This window comes from Oryctolagus cuniculus, chromosome 18 (genome assembly GCF_051225735.1).
Source record: "Oryctolagus cuniculus isolate XC-2025 breed Fujian yellow rabbit chromosome 18, ASM5122573v1, whole genome shotgun sequence".
Classification (NCBI taxonomy): Eukaryota; Metazoa; Chordata; class Mammalia; order Lagomorpha; family Leporidae; genus Oryctolagus; species Oryctolagus cuniculus.
In genome coordinates, this window is record NC_142884.1 from 27,169,743 (window position 1) to 27,176,623 (window position 6,881).

At 49.7% G+C, this 6,881-nt stretch overlaps 1 long non-coding RNA gene across 2 annotated transcripts; it reads right to left on the reverse strand.

The window, feature by feature from the left end:
- Positions 1-2,733: 2,733 nt before the first annotated feature.
- LOC138846665 (uncharacterized) lies at positions 2,734-4,797 on the reverse strand. 2 transcript variants are annotated; one of them, XR_011384201.2, is made up of 3 exons: positions 4,657-4,797; positions 4,334-4,518; positions 2,734-4,016 (listed from the first exon to the last, which is right to left on the reverse strand). It is a non-coding gene; the product is annotated as an uncharacterized LOC138846665 (long non-coding RNA). The 2 variants fall into 2 exon arrangements; XR_011384200.2 differs by having other exon boundaries at positions 4,628-4,789.
- Positions 4,798-6,881: the final 2,084 nt, after the last annotated feature.

Consider the following 6,881-nt stretch of genomic DNA (forward strand, 5'->3'; position numbering starts at 1 on the left):
GCAATTTGGGTAGTGAACCAGTGGATGGAAGGTCTCTCTCTCTCTCTGTAACTCTGCCTCTCAAATAAATAAATAAATAAATCTTTAAAATATGAGCCTCAAGCTAGTTGGTTTCATCCACACTTTTTTTTTTTAAAGATTTATACTCTATTTGAAAGAGTTACAGAGAAAAAGAGAGAGATCTTCTACCTGCTGGTTTACCACAGATGGCTGCAATAGCCATGGCTAGGCCAGGCCAAAGCCAGGAGCCAGGAGTTTCTTTCAGGTCTGTCATGTGAGTGGCAGGGGCCCAAGCACTTGGGCCATCGTCCATTCCTTTCCCAAGCCATTTGCAGGGAGCTGGATCAGAAGCAGAGCAGCTGGATCACGAACTGGCACCCATATGGGATGCCGGCATCTCTGGTGGTGGGTTTACCCAGTACCACAACACTGCCCCCAACCCATTCTTATTATTGGGTGATTTGGAAGCACTCCCAGATACCTTATCTACTCGTCTGTAATATTTCTGTGTATCTGTAATCACTGGGCTGTGGTGGGCCCCCTAGGGTCTCTGTGTTGGTAGCCTGGTTCCTGCGGTGGTGGTGCTGGGAGGTGCTATGGAGCCTTTAAGAGGTGGTGCCTAGTGGGAGCTAGTAGGTCACTGGGGGCCAGGATTGCTTCTCCTCGGCTTCCTGGATGGATCCTCAGGCACTGGCGCTTACAGGGTCTTCCACCATTGCCATCCACCCTGATGTGACCTAGCCAAGAGGACACTTACCCAGAGCGCAGCCAATGCCAGCAGCACGCCCTTGAACCTGCAAAACTGCAAGCTAGACAAACCCCTTTTTCTTCATAAGGGTGCATCAGGTGTTTTGTTCTAGCAATAAAAAGCTGATGAATACAAGGTTTCTAAAAAAATAAGGACTAATTAAAGAAAGCCATAGAGCATGATCGTATCCGTCCTTTTCTCCCTGAAATTCCTTAATTATCTCATCAGCAAGTGCCATTTCAGTTACTTATTTTTCAAGTGCTGCTGTCACTCCCAGATAAAAGCCCGCGTGCTGTAACTCAACGAGGTCCCACGATGTTGTTCAAGCTGTACGTCCACCCCTTTTCCGGGTGCTGATCAAGTCTCCCTTCAGAGGGTCCATGGAGAGAGGTCCTGAGGCTGGCCTTGTCCCAAGAACAGGAGCATTCCACACCCTGGGGCTGGCCTGCGGGCCAGGCGGGCCTTCCCTCCCTGCTCCCAGGGTAAACAACTTCAGTGGAGTCCGGTGGGGAGCAGGTGGGAGCCTGACACAGCTGTGGCTCGCAGATCACCGAGACTTGCCTGCCCGGCTGTTCAGATCACAATCCCGGCTGTGCTGGTTAACCCCAGCCGCTGGTGGTCCCTGGTGTGTGTAAATGTCTCTCCCAGCTGCACTGTCGGGTGCCTGGACTTGGGGCTCCCGTGCGGTGGCACCACCTGTTGAAAGTGATCAAGGACGCATTTAGATCCTGTGAGATGATCTTCAGAGTAATTAACATGCCTATATCTGCAGTCCTTTGACATCACAGCTGATGCCCCCATGTGAAGGGAGATTGAGGGGATCCCGCCTCACGCCCCCCCCCCCATCCTGTTTACGTCGGCTGTAGTGGTAATGGTTACCTTTGCAGCATTAAATAGCTGACAGAGGCATCTGCCTCTTGTTTCTGGGATCTTCAGTAATATATGTATTTTAAGATTTACTTATTTATTTGAAAAAATTACAGAGAGAGATGGCCGCAACAGTCAGGGCTGGGCCAGGCTGAAGCCAGAAGCTTCATCTGTGTCCCCCAGGTGGGTGGCAGGGGCCCAAACACTTGAGCCATCTTCTGCTTTTCCAAGATCATTAGCAGGGCACTGGGTTGGAAAAGGAGCAGCCAGGACACAAACCAGCTCCCATATGGGATGTTAGTGTTGCTGCCAGCAGCTTTACTGGCTACACCGCATCACCGGCCCCCACTTTTCAGGAATGTTTCTAAGCCTGGCACCATGCAGAGCGAAGGTACTGACCCTCTCTGACTTGCCTCCCCTCCGCCCCCTCTGCCGACATCTCCCCACTTCTTTCACACGTGCCTCCCACCCATTACTATGTTCAAGGAGAAAACATTCGCATTTCCCCCTGGTAACTGTGTGTGTCTTTCCTGATCTGCATGGAAGCTAATCCACAAAGCAGACCCCATGGCAGCACTGTGTGCTATCTATAGAAAAGCAAGTTTGCGATCATGTGAATACTTTTCACCAGAGTCCCTGGTGATTGACTGAGTGAACCCACGTGCCACTCCTCCCAGAATGAGTCATCGGTGGTGAATTTGTTACGCGTTTGGCAACACCTGAAGCACTGGTGGCCTGGGTTAGAAGTTCATGCACGAGCCATTAGCAAGGCTCATTTCCTTCCCCTCTCGCTGGGTGCTGGTGTGTGAGCAGCAGCCTTCCAAGGGTTTGTGGGAGTGCGGGAGCCTCCCTTTGGCTGAATCTCACTTCTGTGTTTTCAGTCATCCGAGGGCAACCGCAGATTGACAGATGTTCCATGGAAATTTCCAGAAACCTACAGCTCACGAGGTTTAAATAGCCTTTATTACAGGGCATTCTTGTAATTATTCTGTTTGATATCACCGTTACTCTCTTCCTGCGCCGATCTTGTAAATTAAACTTTATCGTTGGTATGTATGAGGGTACTTGCACACATAAATTTTTTTTAAGATTCTTTAAATTTTATTTGAGAAGTAGAGTTACAGAGGGAGGGAGAGACAGAGAGAAAGGTCTTTCATCCTCTGGTTCACTCTCCAAATGGCCAGAGCTGTGCCGATCTGAAGTTAGGAGCCAGGAGCTTCTTCTGGGTCTCTAACATGGGTACAGGGTCCCAAGCACTTGGGCTACCTTCTGCTGCTTTCCCAGGCCATAAGCAGAGAACTGGATTGGAAGAGGAGCAGCTGGGACATGAACCTGCATGCATATGGGATGCCAGCACTGCAGGCAGAGGCTTAGTTTATGATGCCACAGCGCCAGCCCCTACATAATTTCTTCATAGCATGCATTTTCCATGATCCTTCCGAAGAACTCATTCATCTACATAGATTTAAATTTTTTTTCACATCAAAATAGACTTATGTTTTAATTCCATTTTCCATAAACTAAAAAAATGTTATTTGAGAGGCAGAGAGACAGACATACAAAGAGATAGACATGGAGAAAGAAAGCGTTTTCATCACACAGATTCACTCACCAAATGCCCGCAATAACCAGAGTCAGGGCAGGGGTGCTGAAGCCAGGAGCTGGGAACTCAGTCCAGCTCCCTAGTGGGTGGCAGGGACCCAAGTACATGGGCCATTCTGCTGCCTTCCAGGGTGTGCATTGGCAGGAAGCTGGAGTCGGGAGCCAGATCTGGGTACTGAGCCAAGTACTCCCTATGGGATGTAGGCGTCCTAATCACAAGGCCAAATGCCCCTTCCTCCACCAGGCAGGGTTTATTGTTTAATAATTCATTTATTTTTATTTGAAAGAGTGACAAAGAGAGTCATCTTCCATCTACTAGCTCACCAAATATCTGTAACAACTGGGCCTGGGGCTGGCTCAAGCCCGGAACCTGGAACTGCATCCAGGTCTGCCATGTGAGTGGCAGGGGCTCAGTCACCTGAGTCACTTCCACCGCTTTCCCAGGCGCATTAGCGGGAAGCTGGATCGAAAGTGGAGGAGCTGGGACTGGAACTGGCGCTCTCGTATGGGATGCATCCCCGCTGCATCACCTCATCATCCCTTTATTGAAAAATGTTTATTTACTTGAAAAATAAAATAAAAAGCTTTATTTACTTGAAAAGCAGAGTGATACACAGAGACACGGAGAGGGAGAGATAGGGAGAGTGGGTGTGTATATCTTCTATCTGTTGGTTCACTTAATCAGGGCTGGGCAGACGGAAACCAGGAACCTGGAACTCCACCTGGCTCTCCCACGTGAGTGCAGGCACCCAAGCACTTGAGCCATCTTCTGCCTCCTGGGGTGTGCATCAGCAGGAAGCTACATGGGAAGCAGGGTGGGGTTGGGTCTCAGGCACTTGGATATGGGCTGCAGGAGTGCCGTGCAGTGGCTTAATCCATGGCAGCACGAAGCCTAGTCCCCCCCCCACACCCCAGGATTTAAGCTTCAGAGCCCGCGTTCCGCACCTGACTGCCCTCCTCAGCCCGAGGCCTCAGCGCCAGTTGCATGTATCCTTTCCCACAACCCCAGTGCTGGTGGAGGCCAGATGGCTCCCTGCCCTGCCCCTTCGGGCTCAGAGGGAGAGCAACTTGACAATGTCGCTGTCCCCGGGTTGGTTCCCACACCCCAGCGCACACCTCTGAGAAGTCTCTTCTCGGAGCTGCTTTCCCTTAAACCTGTTGTACTTCCAGCAGGGATGGTACCTCCTGTAGCAACATGTCTGGCAGGTACAGGGGCTCAGATTCTACCCAGTTCCGTCAGGTTCTCCAGTGCCCGCTGTCCGGACGGAGGTTGGAGACAGAAGAAGACAATCACTTGGAAGCTGCAGGTGATAAGAGAGAAAAAGCTCCTGGTTGGATATTTTAATTTAATATTGACTATCCCCATATTTTAAAAAAGCAAATTTGTGGTAATAATACTATAATCATTACCGCATTCATTTTGTCTTTTTATCTCTTACCACTTCATACCCATGTAGTAAAACAACCGAGTGAAGCCACAACTGACTCGGCTTCTGCAAAGCGAGTCGCAGATCTCCGAGTCCCTCTTAGACCATTTTTGAAGTGTTTTGAAAGCCAGGGGACGGCCGCCCTGTGGTTGGTCCTGGTGCTGCCAGCTTCCGCATCTCTGTTGGGTCCTAATTGTCACCATGGAGGAAAAGATTGTCCTCTGGAGTTTAAACAACCGGTCTGTGGCTGAGAAGCTGCCTTGGAGTTACCATGGCAACCCCTCTCCTCCTGCTGAGTTGTGTCAAAACGGAGGACTTGGCTTTGTGGGGCAGTGGTCACCATGGAAGTGTTCTCCTCACCACTTAGCACGGGGTGCTTTTCTCTGAGACCCCGGGGGTCTGCTCGCAACAGGGGGGTCCACCTTCTTGGACTGGGACCAGGAGTCTGGTCTCCTCTGTGAAACAAGGTTTGTCTTCCTTGCATAACTGAAGCACTCTGCAGGCTGCAGGTGGTTCCCGACCCCACAACGGCTCTTTCCACTCAGAAGGGGGACCCAGGACACCATAGGATAGAGACCTCCATGCCCCGGGCTAGACACTTGTTTCTCCCTCTGCCCGGAATCCCTCCTTCTGTGGTAGCAGTGCTGTGCTTTGGGGGGACTGACTCAGTAATGAGCCAAGGCTTGTTGCTGGGGCAACTGACCATCCACTGGCAGAGAATTTACTTCTCTGCCTTCATGTCACTCATAGAAGTCTGGGTGGATTACAAGTCCAAAAGTCAAAGCACTGTTCCAGTTATAGGAGGGGAATGTGGGAGCTGGAGTTTGTAATCTGCGTGATAGAAATCTGGAAGCAATAGAAGAAAAATTGAGGGGACCCCAAATTTTAAAGAAATTTTGTAGAAAAGATTTACATATTTGACGGGCAAAGGGAGACATGGAGATCTTCCATCTGCTGGTTCTCTCCCTCAAATGGCCTCAATGGCCAGGGCTGGGGTAGATCAAAGCCAGGAGCATGGAACTCCATTTAGGTCTCCCATGTGGTGGGTGCACTTGGGCCATCTGCTGCTGCTTTCCCAGGTACAGTAGCAGGGTGCTGGATCAGAAGTGGAGCAGTCAGGACTAGAATCGGCCCCTGTGTGGGATGCTAGTGGTGAAGGTAGTGGTTTAGCTTACTGTGCCACAACACTGGCCTCCAATTTTAATATATATATAATATGTATATGTATTATTCCATCAATAAAGTTAAACAATAACAACATTGACAATATATTTTTGGGGGCAGGCACTGTGGTGCGCTGGGTTAAGTCGCCACCTGCAGTGCCAGTAAACCACAGGGGCACAGGTTCAAGTCCCAGCTGCTCCCCTTTCCTTCTTTCCTTTCCAGATTTATTTACTTATTTGAGAGGTCGAATTACAGAGAGAGAGGGAAGGACAGAGAGAGGTCTTCCATCCACTGGTTCACATGCCAAATGGCTGCAGTGGCCGGAGCTGGGCCAATCTGGAGCCAGGCGCTTCTTCCGGGTCTCCCGCATGGGTGTCAGGAGCCCAAGAACTTGGGGCATCTTCCACTACTTTCCCAGGCCACAGCAGAGAGCTGGATCAGAAGAGGAACAGCCAGGTCTTGAACTAGCACCCATATGGGATGCTGGCCCCCTAGTTGCTCCACTCCCAATTCAGCTCCCTGCTAATGTGCCTGGGAAAGCAGTGGAACGTGGCCCAAGTCCTTGGGCCCCTGCCACCCATGTAGGATTCATGGATGAAGCTGCTGGCTTCTGACTTTCACCTAGCTGGTGTTGCCACTTGGGGCATAAACCAGTGGATGCGTGATCTCTGTCTCTTCCTCTCTTTCTGTAACTCTGCCTTTCAAATAAATAAATAAATATTGAAAAAGAAAAAATATATTTTTGATATGTAGCAAAGTGTTAATTACAGAATGTGTATAGGAATTTTTTAAAATTCATTTAATCAAATAAATAGTACAATAAAAAAGAGAAAAATATTCAAACTCTGGAAATTGAGCAGCAAATCCTTTTTCTCTTTTAGAAATTTATTTGTTTGAAAGTCACAGATAGAGAAGGGGAGTGGCTAAGACATCTTCTATCCTGCTGGTTCACTCCCCAAATGGCCACAACAGCCTGGGCTGGGCCCAGCTGAAGCCAGGAGCCAAGAACTCTGTCCAGGTCTCTCATATTGGCAGCAGGGACCCAAACCCTTGGGCCGTCTTCTGTTGCTTTC